Raw genomic sequence first — 20,946 nt, 5'->3', positions numbered from 1 at the left:
TCCACCTATAAATCCCCATAATGGATAACCTAGTTAAATGTTGTTTCTTGGGCTATGCCCGCACCCACCTTACCCCCCTATCCCTTGTATGAGTGTGATGTGTGTGAGTCTTTATTTTTAAAGGAAAACGGGGGGGGGGGGGAGACTTAGTCTCCTTAATGAGTGTATGTAGGCCTTAGTCTCCATGTCAGATCCTCCACAGTTGCCTTGAGCGTCAACCTAGGTATGTAATGTACATCTAGCTATGTAAGATGAGTTCCAAACTATACGTAGATATATTCATCCTCTGCTTAATGTACTTCTCAATATTCAACTCATCAATTACTTCTAAACTTTGATGTGTTCAATCACTATTTGGTTTTAACATGGTTCTTTGTATTTCTAGCATATAGCTCTTGAACATGGCCTTCACTCTAAGGATGTTGTTTATGTATTTGGTGACCTTGCTGCATCTGAAAGAACTAGATGCTAGCTATCACTTTGGCACTTAATTTCACCTTCAAGACAAAAGATTGGCCGTAGAGTAGGGGTAGTGATACAGGTCCCACCCCAACGTAAACAATTTTCGCAATGGCAAGAGTCTCTCAAAGGAGGGGAAGAAATTGGAGGAGCTAAGAAAGTTGTGATTCTTGGTACAACCTGCCTCACATATTCTAACTCCAGGATCACCAACGATGACATTGCTTCCTTCCCAAAGCAGGGGAAGAAATTGAAGGAGCTAACAAAGCTATGATTCTTGGTAGAACCAGCCTCACATCTTCTAACTCTGGGATCACCAACGATGGCATGACTTCCTCCCCTCTTGTTTTGGCTCATGGATGATAAATGATAAAATATTAGTAGTGATTTTGTACCTCCTTTTTTTTCAATAGCCCCAACTCCATTTTCTATATTTTGGTTTGGCTATGAACTAGTAGCATGTAGCTTAGCATTCCTTTTATCTACAATTACCAGAGAATCTAGCTACCAATCTCTTTTGTACGAGTTCTATTACCCTATGCATCATCTTATCAGTGCACCACCTTTGCTAAGGTCTTCCAGTTAAGTTTAACCCTTCATCGCCTCGTTTCTACGTGTCAATCAACTTTTGTCATTAAGCATATTTATTTCACACATTATTTCATGATGCTCTCTGCACATCATGTTACTCTACATCTTCTCTACTTCCTCTATTCATTCTTGCTTCTTTTTTAAAAGAAAATATTTATAGATAGCTAAGTTACCTTATCTTTTATACTACATTGCCTTGGTAAGTGTTCAATTGCACATTTTTTGCCTATCCCAAGAGGGGAAGGGCTTAGTGACGATGTTCTCCTAAAAGGGAATTGCATCCATTGGTCCACGATTCACTTACTATTTCACATCCCATGTATTTTGCAAAATTTAGCATGTCTCTCTCTCTCTCTTTCTCTCTCTCTCTCTATATATATATATATATGAGTTTCCTACTCTTAGAGCAAGAATTCGGGATAGAATTATTTGCAATGGAGCCTGTAGTCACGGCTTGAACATAGGTAGCATTGGTTATATTTGCAGTAGGGTGATTCATGGGTAGTGATGAGGAAGGTACCTTGTATCTCAGTGAGGAGGTTCGGGTTACAGTATTTGCAGACTGTCATGTCTTCTATCATAGCTTGAAGGAGACACACTTCTCCAGTAGGGAGTTGAGCATCACCTATAGATCCGACTTTGGAAGCTTCAACAGATATATTAGAAGAGATAGAGATGTGTCCAAATGGGGATGTGGGAAGTCTTGAAATTTTTCAAGAATCAAGATAAGCTACATGTGACGTGTCATGTGAGTTATCTTTAGCCATCCATATGAAACTTTACCCCTATGAAGTCTTCAAATGCTTTGGAAGTTGAATTCACCTAGGTTTATTAAGAGGCCTTAAGAGGGTTCTATTATCTGACCATCTAATCATAGGATTAGTATGTGTCATGTCATTGGATATGTCATCTTACAATTGCCTCAATACATACTGTGGTGTCATCCTTCCATGGATGGTGAAATCTTTGTGGTAGATTCCATGGGACCATTGCGGTTGAGGTCTTGTAAGAAGAAGCATATGTGAAGTGGCACAACTTACATCAGAGCTCAAAGGAGACGCCCTTCTCTAGGGAGTTGTATAGATCCACTTCGATAGTCTTCAATAAACTGTATCATTCACTACAAGGCATAGGCCATTTTTCGACGGAAATACCGACGCTTTTTACATTAAAATTTTTTTTTTTCACGAGCGCAAAGGTCGCTATAAAAGTCGCTAAAAGCGTCAGAAAAGGAGCGTCGCTATAAACTGTCGCTATATAGCGACACTATTAATCGTTGCTATATAGCGACGATGCAAACGTCGCTATATAGCGACACTGTTAATCGTTGCTATATAGCGACACTGGTAAACATCGCTATATAGCGATGATTAACAGAAGTAAAAAAAAAGGTTTAGTGGGGCTAAACAGGGCTTTCTTTTGGCCCTATTTAGCCCCACTAATCCTTTTTTTTTTTGTAATTACAAAAGAAAGTTTTTTATAACAAAATTTCCCTTGCTTGCAGGGTGATACAAAATTGTTCTTGTGAAATGATGAGGGAAAAATGCATATACATATACAACAGTGTTTGTAACAAAATTACCCTGTGAAAGGGCGATACAAAATCGATCAAACGAGCGGATATACAAAATGCTACTACCACTACTCATCCGAATCCGAATCATCTTCGTCTTGTTGGCCTGTTCCTTGGTCCTCGACACCTGCGTCTTCTCCCTCATCCTTAGCACCTGCGTCCGATCCTTGCCCCTGTTGATCGCTCGCCTCCGATGATGGGACGCTTGAGCTTTGACCCTAAGAGTGAACCATATAAATCAAAAATTAGATTGGAACTTAAATTAAAAAGTGAGATTACAAGTAGGAGTAAACTTATACCGTGCGAGCAGCCACCTCAGCCCAATCGACTGTCGCTCCCATTGCCTCTTGCTCAATGAACCACGGCTTTGTTCCTATCCGAAATGCGCGGCGCGTCTCTGCATCCGTAGGAAGACGACCCATCGCAGCTTGTTGTGGATCCAATTTACGAGAGTTAGAGTTAGCTAAAGTGCATGTAATATGTAAGTAAAACAAATAGAACAATACATTAAATGGGAAGAAGTAGACTTACCACGGTTGCCTCGAACGCATACCGTCCGCCTGCACCAAAGTGCGAAGTACCTACGACATCCAGCCATCTCTTCGCAGCCCTCCTCTGACCCTCGAACATTTCGGGATGGTCCCTATGTTGCTTCTTGAAGTACTTCCAATCAGCTTTGTCTGCCCAGCTGGGTTTAGCCACCCCTTTGTAATGGAAGTATGCAAGGTTGATCTACGATGCTTTAGGACCAAACCCATGCGCTCGAGCATATAATTGTCATTAAACTCCACATTTGGCGGATTAGGGTATCTTTGTTTTAACTCATCGATCACCGCCTGCTTCTTTTGGGCATCTTGATACTGCCAATCGGTATTTATGCCGCTCTTGAAGTGATGACTCATCAACCTCCTCATGGCGGCCATCACTGCTTTGCCCTTTTTATCTTCTATTATCTCTCCGGCAGATGTGATTTGATAGGAGAGATCCCCTGATGAGTAAGGGGGACTGACGGTAGCAGAGTCCGAAGGAGTGGAAGTTGTGCGACCGCTTCTGGATCGAGGAGTAGCAGTGGGAGTAGGAGAGGGAAAGGGACCTGACTGATACTGTGTCTCTGGACCAAGTGGAGACCTAAAGGAGCGTGAGTGTGCTGACTCGTCTACATCTCCTGAGTCAGCACAACATGAGCCGCCCGTCCTACTCTTCCTTCCCTTGCGGGAGGCATGCGCAGGTGATGATCCCGCGGTCGAAGGGGCGCGAGGGGATGGCTGGGCAGTACGTCCACCCGTCGGTGTAGGGGAAGGAATTGCGGAGGTCCTCTAAGAGAGCAGAGAGAAGAATCTCGCTGCCTCCTCATCGCTCATCTGCACTACAAACTCGTTGGGAGTCCCGACAAAGCCATGCGCGGCTAGCAAAGGAGTTCCCCAAGGGGTAGTCGCAGTGCTACGTGGAAGAGGGGTCGGACCAGGGGTAGTCGCAGTGCTAGGACCGAGAGGAGTCGGACCAGGGGTAGTCCTCGGCGTAGTCGCCTGAGAGGAATCAAAGTCCTCTGGAGCATATAGATCGTGAGCTCTCCTCCTGCAAGGCTGTCCGTACTCGTCGGATGAGCAACGTGATCCCATGTCTAACATAGACACAAACACGAAAACAGAAAACAAAAAAACAAACATAAGCATTCTCATAGGCATAGGCATAGGCAAGAAGAAAGAAGAGGGAAAGGAAAGAAGAGGGAAAGGAAAGAGGGAAAGAAGAGGGAAAGGAAAGAAAAGAATGAGAATGAGGAAATAGAGAATGAGAGAAGGGGGAAATAGAGAAGGGGAAAGAGATGAGGGAAAATAGAGAAGGAGAGAAGGGGGAAATGAGAGAAGGGGGAAATAGAGTGGGAAAAGCTCATTCTCTATTTCCGCATAAGCTCACGCATAAGCATGAGCTTATGCGAAAACTTAAGCATAAGCTCATGCTCATGCATGAGCATAAGCATGAGCTTATGCTTATGCTTATGCTTAAGCATAGGCATCGGAAATAGAGAAGGAGCTTATGCGGAAATAGAGAATGAGAGAAGCATAAGCTTCTCTCATTCTCTATTTCTGCATAAGCTCATGCATAAGCATAGCTTATGCAAAAACTTAAGCTCAAGCTCATGCTTATGCATGAGCATAAGCATGAGCTTATGCTTATGCTTATGCTTAAGCATAGGCATCGGAAATAGAGAAGGAGCTTATGCGGAAATAGAGAATGAGCTTATGCTTCTCTCATTCTCTATTTTTGCATAAGCTCACGCATAAGCATGAGCTTATGCGGAAACATGAGCATAAGCTCATGCTCACTCATGAGCATAAGCATAAGCTCATGCGAAAAAAGAGAAGGAGCTTATGCGGAAATAGAGAATGAGCTTCCGCATAAGCTTCTCTCATTCTCTATTTTCGCATAAGCTCATGCATAAGCTCATGCTCATGTATGAGCATAAGCATGAGCTTATGCGGATGCTTATGTATGAGCATAAGAATAAGCTGCTCGTGCGGAAAAAGAGAAGGAGCTTATGCGGAAATAGAGAATGAGAGAAGCATAAGCTTCTCTCATTCTCTATTTCCGCATAAGTTCATGCATAAGCATAGCTTATGTGGAAACTTAAGCATAAGCTCATGCTTATGCATGAGCATAAGCATGAGCTTATGCTTATGCTTATGCTTAAGCATAGGCATCGGAAATAGAGAAGGAGCTTATGCGGAAATAGAGAATGAGCTTATGCTTCTCTCATTCTCTATTTCCGCATAAGCTCACACATAAGCATGAGCTTATGCGGAAACATGAGCATAAGCTCATGCTCACTCATGAGCATAAGCATAAGCTCATGCGGAAAAAGAGAAGGAGCTTATGCGGAAATAGAGAATGAGTTTCCGCATAAGCTTCTCTCATTCTCTATTTCCGCATAAGCTCATGCATAAGCTCATGCTCATGTATGAGCATAAGCATGAGCCTATGCGGATGCTTATGTATGAGCATAAGCATAAGCTCATGCTTATGTATGAGCATAAGCATAAGCTCATGCTTATGCTCATGCGGAAAAAGAGAAGGAGCTTATGCGGAAAAAAAGAAAGAGCTTATGCGGAAATAGAGAAGGAGAGAAGCATAAGATTCTCTCATTCTCTATTTCCGCATAAGCTCATGCATAAGCATAGCTTATGCGGAAACTTAAGCATAAGCTCGTGCTCATGCATGAGCATAAGCATGAGCTTATGCTTATGCTTATGCATATGCATGAGCATAAGCTCATGCTTATGCTCATGCGAAAAAAAAGAAGGAGCTTATGCATAAAAAGAGAAGGAGCTTATGCGGAAATAGAGAATGAGAGAAGAATAAGCTTCTCTCATTCTCTATTTCCGCATAAGCTTATGCATAAGCATAGCTTATGCGGAAACTTAAGCATACGCTCGTGCTCATGCATGAGCATAAGCATGAGCTTATGCTTATGCTTAAGCATAAGCATAAGCATAAGCATAAGCTCATGCTTATGCTCATGCGGAAAAAGAGAAGGAGCTTATGCATAAAAAGAGAAGGAGCTTATGCGAAAATAGAGAATGAGAGAAGCTAAGCTTCTCTCATTCTCTATTTCCGCATCAGCTCATGCATAAGCATAGCTTATGCGGAAACTTAAGCATAAGCTCGTGCTCATGCATGAGCATAAGCATGAGCTTATGCCTATGCTTATGCTTAAGCATAAGCATAAGCATAAGCTCATGCTTATGCTCATGCGAAAAAAAGAGAAGGAGCTTATGCATAAAAAGAGAAGGAGGAGCTTATGCGGAAAAAGAGAAGGAGCTTATGCGGAAATAGAGAATGAGAGAAGCATAAGCTTCTCTCATTCTCTATTTTCGCATAAGCTCACGCATAAGCATAAGCTTATGTGGAAACTTAAGCATAAGCTCATGCTCATGCGGAAAAAGAGAAGGAGCTAATGCATAAAAAGAGAAGGAGCTTATGCGGAAATAGAGAATGAGAGAAGCATAAGCTTCTCTCATTCTCTATTTCCGCATAAGCTCACGCATAAGCATAAGCTTATGCGGAAACTTAAGCATAAGCTCAGCATAAGCTCATGCTCATGCATGAGCATAAGCATGAGCTTATGCAGAAAAAAAGATGGAGCTTATGCGGAAATAGAGAATGAGAGAAGCATAAGCTTCTCTCATTCTCTATTTCCGCATAAGCTCATGCATAAGCATAAGCTTATGCGGAAACTTAAGCATAAGCTCATGCTCATGCATGAGCATAAGCTCATGCTTATGCTCATGCGGAAAAAGAGAAGGAGCTTATGCATAAAAAGAGAAGGAGGAGCTTATGCGGAAAAAGAGAAGGAGCTTATGCAGAAATAGAAAATGAGAGAAGCATAAGCTTCTCTCATTCTCTATTTCCGCATAAGCTCACGCATAAGCATAAGCTTATGCATAAACTTAAGCATAAGCTCATGCTCATGCATGAGCATAAGCATAAGCTCATGCTTATGCTCATGCGGAAAAAGAGAAGGAGCTTATGCATAAAAAGAGAAGGAGGAGCTTATGCGGAAAAAGAGAAGGAGCTTATGCGGAAATAGAGAATGAGAGAAGCATAAGCTTCTCTCATTCTCTATTTCCGCATAAGCTCACGCATAAGCATAAGCTTATGCGTAAACTTAAGCATAAGCTCATGCTCATGCATGAGCATAAGCATGAGCTTATGCTTATGCTTAAGCATAAGCATAAGCATAAGCATAAGCTCATGCTTATGCTCATGCGGAAAAAGAGAAGGAGCTTATGCATAAAAAGAGAAGGAGGAGCTTATGCGGAAAAAGAGAAGGAGCTTATGCGGAAATAGAGAATGAGAGAAGCTTATGCTTCTCTCATTCTCTATTTCCGCATAAGCTCATGCATAAGCATAAGCTTATGCGTAAACTTAAGCATAAGCTCATGCTCATGCATGAGCATAAGCATGAGCTTATGCTCATGCGGAAAAAGAGAAGGAGCTTATGCATAAAAAGAGAAGGAGGAGCTTATGCGGAAAAAGAGAAGGAGCTTATGCGGAAATAGAGAATGAGAGAAGCATAAGCTTCTCTCATTCTCTATTTCCGCATAAGCATAAGCTTATGCGGAAACTTAAGCATAAGCTCATGCTCGTGCTCATGCTCATGCGGAAAAAGAGCTTATGCGAATGAGAAAAGGGGGAAATAGAGAAGGGGGAATGAGAGAAGCATAAGCATAAGAGAATAAGAGGGAAAGGAAATAGAGAATAAGAGGGAAAGGAAAGAGAGAAGGGAAAAGAGATGAGGGGAAAAGAGAGAAGGGGGAAAGAGAGAATAAGAGAAGAGGGAAAAAAGAGAAGGGGGAAAAAGGAGAAAAAGAGAAGGGGGAAGAAGGAAAGAGAGAGAGGGGAAGAGAGGGTTCCTACGCCCATCACTGCAGCTAGCACTTAAGGCGCTAGCTGCAGGCCAATGCAAATAACAAAAATAATAAATGGAAAGAAGAGGAAGCACTTACCTGTAAAAGTATGTCCTGCTCGGTGTAGTAGACTGGCCCTACAAAAGAGAGAGTATGTCCCGCTCGGTGTAGTGGACTAGCCCTACAAAAGAGAGAAAACAACCCATTTTTTCAAATAAGATGTTAGTGGAAAGAGGAGATTACAAAAGCAACTTCTTGAAGGGAGGAGATTGAGGAGACAAGGAAAGGAGGAGATTGAGGAGACAAGGAGAAAGAAAAGGAAGAGAAATACAAAAAAAAGAGGTGAGTTTTCTTTCTTTCTTTCTTGAAATCTCGTTTTTTGTTTCAATCCTTTCAAATCAAGCATGAAAACTAGTTTACAGGTTTAGCAATACAAGAAGAAACACTCACAAAACTAAAGCTAACAAACAAACAACCTACATTGTTGAAACAAACTCACCTCTTGAAGAACTTTCTTTCAGGAAACCAAGGAGGGAAAAGGATAGAGAGGGAGTACAAGAGGTAGGAGAAGGGTGAGGAGTGGAAAATAGAGTGGGAGGTTGCTTGGAATAGATGGGAGGTCGTCGAAAATAGGTGGGAGGAGATTTTGGGTTGCTTACTTGAGAGATTAGGGGATGGATTGAGCAAAACGCCGCGCGTTTTGGTGTTTCGGGTTTTAACCCACAGCGTCACTATATAGCGACGCTTATTCGTCGCTATATAGCGACGTTTTTAATTAAAAACGTCGCTATATAGCGACGGAACAGAGCGTCGCTATATAGCGATGCTTACTGTTCATTTTTTTAATATGGCCTCAAGTGAAGCTCAAACATGCTATGCTTATAATTGTCAATATCTCCTCTTACTATATAGCCTTACTATATAGGATTTTTTGTTTCAATCGTTACTATATAGCGACGTCATTCTTTTTATATGGCCTCAAGAGAAGCTCAAACATGCTATGCTTATAATTGTCAATATCTCCTCTTCATGCTTATGTTGTGATTTTATAAGTGTAGATGGAAGGGACGAGTGGAAGCTCATCCGATGATGTGCCAACGCCCGGGAGCACGAAGTGGCTTACAGAGAGGTTATACTGTCATTGCACTCATTGCAAGCGAGAAGTACGACATCAACGTCGTATTATCATGCGCCACTTGCGGATGTATGGGGAGGAGCCGGAACCAGTACCCCCTGTTGGTGTTGCACATGTTGATGGATTATCGGTAAGTCAAAGCTATTTAAGTTCGCAATCTTATTGTATACCAGGAAATAGAAGATCTTATATTTACACGAATGAGCTTATGACAGGATGAGGAGGGTGACGAGGGTACACATATATTTTCTCACTTTCAACAAGACTATAGTCTCCCAGATGACGACGAGGGTATGGTCGACATGATGGATTCCATTTTTAGGGGCACTACATCCCACGTACACGTGATGTCAGAGTCTGAGGTCAAAATGCAAGAGTTGCAATCAACACAATTGTACGAGGGTGCTAGGATGTCTAAACTACGTGCTTGTCTCTCAATCTTGAATCTACAAGTACAGTATGGGTGGTCGGATACAAGTGTCTCGGCATTAATGAGGTTAGCCCTTGCATTAATTTGACTCATTATTTGGATATTGTTTGTTTTGAGAATCATCATTTGGATAGTGTGTTTGTCATAGGTTGCTCCAGAAGATGTTGCCTGCACCAAATACCATGCCCGCATCAAGAGATGAAGCGAAAAAGATGCTAACAATGGTGGGTATGGATTATGATACCATCCATGCTTGCCGTAATGATTGTATTCTCTTTCGTCGTGAGCATGGAGATTTGGCTAGTTGTCCAAAGTGTGGGGAACAATGATATAGAGATGACTTGCAGGGTGAGCGGATACCGGTAAAGGTCTTAAGACACTTTCCCATCATTGCAAGAATACAACACATGTTTCGATGCAAATCCATAGCGGAGTTGATGACATGGCATGCATCTCATCGGTCCACTGATCACACATTGAGGATTCCCGCAGATTGTGCAGCTTGGAAGCACATAGATAATCAGTGGCTGGACTTTGCGAGAGAGCCACGCAACTTACATCTTGGGCTAGCCATGGACGGCGTGAATCCTTTCGGGTTACGCTCGACATCTTGGTCGACATGGCCCATAGTCGTGGTGAATTACAATATCCCACCATGGCTAACAATAAAAAAGGGACACCTCATGCTTGCACTACTTGTGCCAGGAAAGTACAAGGCAAAAAACATGGACATGTACATGGCACCTTTGATAGAGGAGTTACAGGTCTTTGATATTTCCAGAGCTCCTAGGCATACCAATGATATTTTGGTCAGGGGTATCTTGATGTGGACCATGCATGACTACCCAGGACATGGAGAGTGCGGAGGTACGTGGTTATGTCTTTACATGTACAATGAGGGATTATGCTTTTTTTGCTCTCTTTTGCATGCATGTCTTGTACTAACATATTCATGCACGCGTGCAGGACTTGTTACAAGTGGGTACCATGCTTGTCCTGTTTGTGGACCCGCTCTGAAATCACTTGCACGCTACTCCAAACATATGAGGAAAAATGTTTCTGAAGGTCATGCTCGATACCTTCCGCTTGACCATCTCGCACATGGAGGTCAGCTTGATCCACCACCATCATATTTGAAAGCAAGTGATTGGATTCAAGCTTGGAGGGCGAATGGAGAGGAACCTCCTCTTGGTATGAAGAGGCTATCGATCTTTCACGAGCTTCCTTATTGGGGTCAGTTACAAATCAATCATCTCTTAGATCCCATGCATATCTTCAAGAATGTGGGGGCTACCATTTGGGCACACTTGGTTGGTTCCAAGGACTCGAGAGGAGTGCGAGAAGACTTGCGTGCTATGAATAGGATGTCTCGTTTGTGGCCCCAAGTGCATGCTTCAGGAAAAGTTGTCCTCCCGAAAGCAACGTGGATCCTCTCTACGAGGGAGGAGGCAGCGATCAAGGCAGACATTGCCTCTTTTCAAACACTGACAGGGTACATGCGTTGCTTGAAAGGAGCATTTTCAAAGGACAATAAGCTTAGTGGCCTCAAGTCCCATGATTGGCACAAGGTCTTACAGGTATTCTAAGTAGAATTAGTGTACCGATAATAGTGATGCGTTAGCGTAATTATTATTATGTTATATTTTTGACATGATTTCATTGTTGCTTTGATAGTTCATCCTTCCAATTACAATAAAAGGGTGCTTACAAGAAGATGTTAGAAATGCTATATTCAAGATCTGTGGTATTGTGAGGTATGCTTACTATCAAATCGCATTATGTATTTTCTTAATGGACATGTGAGATAGGTGGATATCTCAAATATCTTACATATGCATGGACATGTGAAATAGGTGGATATCTCAAAAAGAGATCTCTATATCGAGCATCGAGAGGGCTAGGGTGGAATCCATCGAAGCCGTATGCTTGCTTGAGAAGCACTTTCCCTCAAGCATTATGACAACTCAAGTCCACTTTCTTGTGCACATAGTTGATGAGGTGGCTATAGTAGGTACCGTTCATAATCGATGGATGTTTTTTCTCGAGCGGTTTATGAAAACTTTAAAGGGGTTTGTAAGACAAAGAGCAAGACCGGAAGCAAGCATGGCAGAGGGATGGCTTGTGCAAGAGTCATTAGTATATATCACAGAGTTTCTTGCATCCACGGATCCTGATATGCTGCAAGCTTGGCACAACAAGGATGATGATCGCATCATTGGCGAGGTCCCCCAAGGAAAAGGGATTGAAAGAAAGATGAGCGAAGAGCAAATGGAGAAATTCAATAAGTTTTGTATCCTCAATAGCCCTGAGATGCAGAAGTGGATTGAGAGATATGAAGTGGCCAAAGCAGAAAGAATAAATGCAAGGACGAGATTCAGAGTAATGTACAGGCGATCACAACCATATCCACGAGATCTGGCTCTTCTCCCTACTCACATGTCACTTGATTGGCTACAACTGGCTGTACGTAAAGCCGAACGTGATGGAGAGACAATAAACGAGCGCGAGCGGGAGTTATCATCTGGATGTATGGTGCATGTAAGTTTCTTATCTCTTGACGTAATTAAGTAATTATTTGTGGCAATATATGCTATAAAATAGGTGCATCTTCATTGTTTTAATGATGCTCTTTTACAGTACAAAAAGTACAGTGCATTATGGTCATATGGACGACATTTTCACGTGGAACGCATCGATTCAAAGAGAGTCACGTATGATTGTGGAGTCATGGCTAACTTCACACAAGATAGTCGAGCAAGTGCTTCGGATACCAATCTTCTCTCCTCACAGTTGGATTATTGTGGAACCATACGCGACATCTATGAAATTGATTTCAGACGATTTACTATTTTCATTCTTGATGTAAAATGGTTTAGAACTACTTACAACGGTCCCCATGCGACAGTGAGAAAAGATAGTAGCGGTCTCTTTGCAATAGACTCCACCAAACATTGGACCGATGAAAGTGATACTTTTATTCTTCCCGAGCACTGTGAGCAGGTGCATACTAATGATTTAATTAGTCGAAGCTTTCGTTTTTAAAGTCCATTGATATATATATAATTGACGACATTTGGCACCCATCTTCAATATAGGTGGTTTTTCATCCAGATCGTTCTGATCCAAGATGGTGGTACGTGATCCAAGTCGCACCACGAAGTAAGTAAATTTTTGAAGATCGAGATGTGGATATGGAGATGCCACTACCAATGCCAGATCCAATTGATGAATCTAGCGAAGAAGATGTAGATCACCATATGAGGCAAGAGGAAGATGCGCATAATGACATCGCACGGGAGGAGGATGGAGATCACGATATTGACGAGGAAGACAACAATCATCAAGATCAATCACCACGCTTAAGCTTTATTGAAGAAGATGATCAAATACTTTTAGGTGAACGTACGATACTAGAGTACGATGATGATATAGGAGATCAACTCGGTATAGAGTTGGAGATAGACTTGCTTGGCACCTTAGACTTGGCTCAAGATGAAACAGTAGATGTAAATGCTCTTATTTGATTTTTGTCATCTCAAACTTGGACATGAATATATGAGCTTCAAAGGCTTGATGTACATGCTCTCATTTTTTTATTCTTTATGAGCTCAAACATGTATGAAAATTTAAAAAATTTTGTCATTGGAAAAAACTAATTTTTAAGGCCTAAAAAAAAAAAAACCTCTCTGTAAAAACGTCGCTATAATATTTTATCTCAGTGTCGCTATATAGCGACTTTCTTAAAAGTCGCTATATAGCGACGATTTACGAAACCCGATTTTTATACCGACGATTAACGCTAAGCGGGCGCTAATCGTCGGTACGTAAACGTCGCAATAGGATGCGTGTGTAGTAGTGATTCTTGATTTGTTGTAGTCTTTACAAACTAGATTCTTATGCAGTTTAGACAATTGAGTCAAGGTATCCTATTGGACCACTAGGTCCATACGTATCATGGTGTCATGCTTCCATGGATGGCAAAATCTTTGTGAATCAATGAAACAAGTTGCAAAGGGGAGGACTACGACCCTTCAGCACATCAAGTACCTATGTGCCCTTCATTGTTAAGATAAACATGGCATTACTACATCTTGTTCTTGCTTCTCTATGTTCTCTTCCTCTTAGATCCTTAAATTTTATCATACTTGATTTGTCCTAATCTTTGTAGCCTTGACTCTTATGGCGTTGGACAATTGAGCCAATACAAGTATCCTCGAAAAGGTTTTTGTATTTTGTTTTGGATGCAATTGCAAAGATGTCTTCTGTCACCATTCCACGTGTTAAAGAGGTGATTTTTGGCATTATGGCACCATCCTTTCATCGATGATGAAACCTTTATGCAATGAAGCAAGTTGCCAGAGTGAAGACTTCCACAATTTCAAACATTGTGATGCCAACCTTTTGTGAGCGACGAAGCCTTCATGCAACGAAACAAGTTGCAAGGATGGAGACTTCAAGCCATGGAACAAATCAGGCACCCAAGTGCCCTTCAAGAAAAAATGGTATTCTTATTGTATGGTACTTTAAGTCCATCCGTTAGCATTGCAATTCTTGTGTAATGAAATGATTTGGGAGGGTCTTCCACCCATGCAGCAGAGCATGCAAGTAAATGCCATTCATTTTTTAGGTAATATGATATTTCTATTACACACCCTTTAAGCTTGATTCAAAGACACATGCAAGTCCAATCAAGATGTGGTTGCCATGAATGTTAGATACTTGAAGGCCTTATGGAGAGAAATCCACTCGGATGGTGCTGGAACAATAACAAAGGACAAGGGTGCATCCTCTAAAGCTCTCATTGCAAGGCTTGCACACATTGAGAATAATGTGAATGACATGAATTGGTACATATGACAGCTTCTAGAGGGGTGTGGAGAAGGCTCAGTCATATGTGATAAAGGGTGGAGACTACAAGCTGACGAGTTGAAAGAACAAGTTCAGATATTGTCCACTGAGGTGTCAACATTTAGAATTGGTTTAAATACGTTGATAGTTTTAATGACACAAATGAGTCGCAGGATGAAGCAAGTTGCAACCCATGAAAGTTAACATGATCTTGGGACTTTTGTACTGATTTTTGTAAAGGATCCCAATGTTCTTCTATGCTATTTGCATAGTTGGGTCATCCTCAAGTTGTTTAGTAAGATAACATTTTTGTGTTTATTACTCAAAAGATTTGTATTCAACTTTTATCTCTATAAGGATAATATTCTTTGGCTTACTCAGCTTCCTCTGAAGTTTATTTGTAGCAGTGCACGTTAAAATAATTTAATATTTAAATTATGAATCATAGATGTAAATTTACATACATGGACATACGTGGGCATAAATGTATGGTTGCATTTTTTTTATTTTTTTATTTTTTGATGTATGGATGTATTTGATGGCTTATGGTTATATGTGACTAAGACATCGAAAGGCACACATACAAACACGCACACAAATATGTGTACATGACAATCACTAACATGCATGTGTAATGTAAGCATCGACATGTACACAAATCGACACACATGTGGAGTAAGACTACATGCACACATAGATAGAAACATAGTCACTCATATATCCCCAAATGATCAACACATACATAATACATTTTATATATGTAAATAGATAGGAATTTTATTACATATATATATATTCACATGTGTGCATGTGTTTGAGTGTGTGTGTGTGTGTGTGTGTATGGAGAAATAGATACATATAGTTGTGTTCATAAATAAAAGATGGCAAAACAAACAAAATTGAGTAGCCTTTTGCGAACTTCAACAATTTTTCATAAGAGAAAATTATTAGATTCAACACATAGGACACATTGTGGTATTGCTAGATAGAAAACAAAGGATTAGAGACATGCTACCAATTGTGGAATTTACAAGTGAAGAGGTTGGTCATTGTAGACAATAGAATCAGATGCATGGACATCATGCTGTACAATGCAATGTAGATAATTCAATGCATCTTGATATATAAAAGAATCAAATGCATGGATAGAATAGTTCTAGAGAATAGAATGTTCAATGCACTACAACTAGAGATATGAGAGTGAAGTTGTGTGCAAGCAACAATTTAGGACTAAGAGAATCTGCTTTCTGTCCCCGAGTGATACAGAGGATGTGCAACAATATGTTGTTGGGGGAAGAAATATAGTAGGTGCTCCAATAGTAAGTACAAGGACTCAATTGGATATAACGAGGTCATCTACACATTCAAGGGCATGAGAGCACGTTATCAACAACAATAGGGGTGTGGTTTTAGCTACAAGAGAGATCCTCTCTATTTTGCATCCATTTCCATTAAGAGATGATATAGGGCACCCATATAAATGCTCCTATTGTTCACTCAATTGGGCCTATGAACCACATATACAAATTTTCCCATGCTCAATTGTGGAAGTAGGAGATGAGAGGATGTATGCATCATGTTGTAGGGAAGCATTGTTGTAAAGTTGGTTGTGTATCATTGTTGCCATTAGAGAATCCACCAGAGATTTTAGACATTCTGCTACATGAAAATGATGCTAGAAGCAAGGCTTTTAAGAAGAATACAAGGGCTTGTGATAGTGTCATGACATTTTCCTAATTGGGAGCCCAGATTGATCAATTATTTTTTGGAATAAGGGTATACATAACTTTCAGGCTCATGGTAGTGTATACCATTGTATTGGGAGTTTGTTACCTGATGAGGCTAGACATGAGATGCCACAGTATGCACATTTATATGTCTAAGACATGGATCATGAGAAAACCATTTGGAAGGGATGCCTAGTTTGAATCTTGGCATTTTGGAATTATTGCAGAGAATGATGCATGAATGTAGTCCATATGCCGATGCATTGGTGGCTGTGGGGGAAGTATTGAGAAGAAATCCACATGCAAACTTGAGGTTGGTTATTTGTGAGGGCCTTTCAACCTTGAGATAGTACTTGGCCCCTATAGCTAGTGAGGGTGCCGCTATCATGCCAAGACAAGGGGAACACTCTGATGTTGGAAATCGAGACGTTCAGCTTTGAAGCAACAATGGGTTGGTAACTAAGATATTTAATTTGCATCAATCATACATGCCACTCATGTGTGTTCTTTTATTTCCTTGAGGAGAGGATGGATGGCATTTATACATCCTGTAAAATGATTCTCTTGACCACATAGCATTGTGCAAGGTACTGAGATAGAATTGTATTAGGTAGGGGCAATAGTATGCATGTCGTTTATAGGTGAGACCTGATACAAATGCATGCCTTCTGCGTTGGGGGTGATTGCTACAACAATACATTGTTGATGCATACATTAGTATGGAAGAGTCTAAGTCGGTATGGATATGCAAAAACCAAGCTTCTTTATGTGCAACAGTTTATCAAGGATTGATAGACATGATTAATGCAGTCGATGGGGCACATTGTGTACTAGCCAATAATACAGGGCGTAGAGTTGTTTTGCCATCTTCTTTTATGGGAGGTCCATGATATATGTGCTGATAATATTAGGTTGCAATGGAAATTGAGGAAAGAGGGTAAACTAGATTTGTTCATTACCTTCACTTGCAATCCAAAATGGATTGAAATACTCGAAGGATTGTTGCTAGGTCAAAGTACACAAAATTGGCCAGATTTGACAACCCATGTATTTAATCAACAGAACAACAATATGATGCAATCAATTACAAAGCATTCTTTATTTAGAAAAGTAGTTGGTTGTGTATGTGTGATTAAGGTCAAAAGAGAGGTCTTCCACACTCACACATATTGTTGATTTTGGAAGGTGCCTTCAACCCTACACCAACTGCTCAATATCATCGACTGATATGTGTGGAGTTCATAGATAAAACCCTAGTTCCTAAGTTGCATGAGATTATTGCACAATGCCAATGTTCATGGCCCGTGTATTGCATTAAATGTCTCTGCTACTTACATGGTTGATGGAAAATGTAGTTGCCATTACCCACATCCATTCTCTCTATCTAGATACTATGGTGGTTAATGATGGCTACCCTATATACATGCATCGAGATGATGGTAGAAAGATACAAGTGAAAGTGAAAATCATTGGATGTCATTCAATCCTTTCCTATCCATGAAGTACAAGGCACACATCAATGTTGGAATTTGCTCCACAATTACTGTAGTTAAGTATTTATATAAGTATGTGTACAAGGGGCATGATAGAGAGACCATCAAGATGCATATAAATTGTGTGTTAGAGTTCGACTAGAGGAGAGGCTAATGGTGTTGAAGAAGGAGGGGCATAGAGAAGTGGAACGGGTTCTTTGGAAATTTTATCTTGAAAGAGGATGGGGTGGAAGGGTTTTAGACAAGGATTCCAAAACACTTACCTCTTATGAGAAATAGGGGGCTTTGAGAACCAAACCCAAACCTTCAACTACTCATAATCCATTGACCACTTCAGACCCACTAGGCACACTTGTTAGCAACATCTATAGTGATGGGCCTTCTAGCAAAGATAACTCTGGGCCTTCTAGCAACATTTGTGGTGATGGGCCTTCTAGCAAAGATACCTCTAGCCGTGCTATAACTCCTAAGCCTAACCTATGCCTTATCATGTAGAGATATGACCTGAGCTTATAATGAGCTTGGTTCTTCAAACATACATGCTCAATTTGCAAGTCAAAAATATTGTAGAACACCTTGAGCCAATTGATTTGCACCTTATCCTTGTATGTTGAAAGGATTTTGTCATATATTTCTCGAGATATAGCTGATGATTTTCTTCTATCATAAAATCTCTGACAAAAACCAAAAGAAGGTTGTATCTTCTCATTGACAACCTTATTGACTGGATAGCCTAGACTGGTGGGAAATCTTCATCTCAATGATTTTTTTGTAATGTGCCAAATTGTGTTTCAATGATCCTAGTTAATTCAAGGTAGATTTTTTTTTTCTAACAACACTTATTGAGATGCACTCACTTGTTTTCGATGGCCATGATGTGTGTAGCTTTATTGTACATGTGAAGGAGCTCCCCATCAATTTTTGCACTCCATACATCCTAGTAAGAGAGGTTAACCTTAGCTTGTAGAGCATTCCTTTTAAGCATCTTCACCGCGTCCGGAGGTTACTCGATTGAATGAGGGCTTGTAAGCTGTAAGGATATCTTTTCTCATTTTTTCGATCTCCCGTCACATATAGAAGGTATTGAGGCCATATTGAAAGCAAGGGAGGGAGTCACAATGAGAATCAGATTACAGCAAGTGATGGAAACCTATAGGCAAGCATAAGGAAGCAAGGAGCTAGAGTAAATAGAAATTGTGCTATGAGGTACCAAACCAAGATGTTCCTTGCATGAAATAAGGGTCATCTCTCTTCACCTCCAAAAGGCATCAAGGACATATCGAAAGCAAAGGAGGGAGATACAATGAGATTTAGAGCATAGTGAGTGATGGAAAGTGTCTAGATGAGCATAAGGAAATAAGGACCTAGATCACATAGCAATTCTGTTATACCAAGGTGCTCCTTGCATGTGGCTCATTGGAGAAGATGCACCACCAGATTTAGTGTACAATGTGATGCCCTTGTTATAACAAACTCATTGTATATTGTATGATCAAGAGATACCTTTTTCATTATAAATCTGTAAATTCTTTTCAGAATTTCTTATATGAGTCCCTCTATGGATATTATTTTGTTTAAAAATAATTCAAAAATGTCCTTATGTTGAACTCATGTGATAGCTACATAATTTCTTAAGTGACCCCCCCCCTCTTTCGCATAAGGGAAGGTTAGATCTAAAATAGCCCCAAGTTGCCCTAAAACTATTTTTGTGTGTGTGTGTGTGTGTGTGTGTGTGTGTGTGTACAAGGATCACTCAAAGGCACATTGTTAAACTTTCATTCAAAAAATATTTGAGGACAAGCCAGCCTAGCCTACTAGTGGCTATATGCTACCCAACTCTAAAAAGGCTCCACTGACTAGCTTGCCATCATTGGTACTCGCTACTAGAGCCATTGTCATCTCCCCTTCCTCATTGTCCTTACCAAAGTCATCTCCCCCTTGCTCTCTATCCATGCTAGAGTCATTGCCTAATTAGCAAGCTACTTCTAGGTCGGGTCCTTGTTTCATGTCTCATCCTGGTTGTCATGTTGCCCCTTAAACTACTCCTCTCCATGTCTTCCCAATTTTTGCTGACTATTTTTTTTTTTTTAATTCAATGGAGAATAGATCCTAAATGCATTTTATTATTATTGATGGTGGGGGCCACATAATTTTGGTTGGTTTTTCCAAAGATTTTTTATTTGTGGTAGTCATAGGCATGGTTGGGTGGATCAGTGTTAGTTGAGGTTTGAATAGATTACATTATGCTTAATTCCCTTAAACAAATATGGGAGTACGAGAGGAGAAGACTGGAGATGAAGAGAGAGGGCACAGCTAGAGAGCACACAACAAATGAATAATTGTACGCTAGATTTAGTTGGAAATTATAAATATATACAAACCCCTTTAGGGTTAGGGTTAGGGTTTCCAACCCTTTTCTTTTTAGCACTCTTTTGTGTTAGTGCTATGCACATATGATCACATGATGTTGAGATGAATCCTCAACACTTTCCCTCAAGATCAACATCATGAAGTAGGCGTTCCCCCAAGATGATGATTATGGGGACTCAAAAAAGGACTGATAGTACATTCCAAAAAGGACTGATATTACATTCCATCACACTCCTTTAATGGGAATGTCCTTCCTTTGAGTCAAACCAAGAGCTTGTCGGTGCTTCTCGAAAAGCTCTTTCCCAAGTGGTTTGCTAAAGATGTTTACAATATTATCTTTGCTATGATAATGTTACAATGTGATGTCACTAAGTAATCCTCTTTCTCTGATGAAGTGCTTTCTGACATCAATGTGCTTTGTCCTAAAGTGAGATACTTGATTCTTGGCTAATGCTTGAGCTGATTGATTATCATATAGCATATTGATGTTGGCTTTGACTCATCAAAGTAATCTATTTCTGACAATAGTCTTTAGAACCATATAGCCTCACATGCACTTGTTGTGAGTGCCCTATATTTTGCTTTTGTTGAAGACAAAGAACCAATTGGCTGTGTGATTGAAAACCATGATATAACACCTTGACCAAGGAAAAATTCATAATATCCTTGTATGGATATCTTAGTCTCATGATCTCCTACATAGTCACGGTGTCACAATATCCATGCAACTTTGGATGACTTCCTCTATCTTCTATTCCAAACTGTCTTATTACCTCTAATGTATTTCAAGACTCTCTTGGCTACATTCCAATGAGACTATTTTGGATTTGACTTAAATTGTGCAAGTGAACTTACTGCATAACAAGTATTTGGCCTTGTGATATTCAGATATGTAAGAGATCCGATGAGCTACTG

Source organism: Dipteris shenzhenensis, chromosome 21 (genome assembly GCF_047967505.1).
Source record: "Dipteris shenzhenensis isolate YYH24624 ecotype China chromosome 21, Dip_SZ_1.0, whole genome shotgun sequence".
Taxonomy (NCBI): domain Eukaryota; kingdom Viridiplantae; phylum Streptophyta; class Polypodiopsida; order Gleicheniales; family Dipteridaceae; genus Dipteris; species Dipteris shenzhenensis.
The sequence above is the reverse complement of the archived record's forward strand: the minus strand, read 5'-3'. Positions refer to the sequence as shown.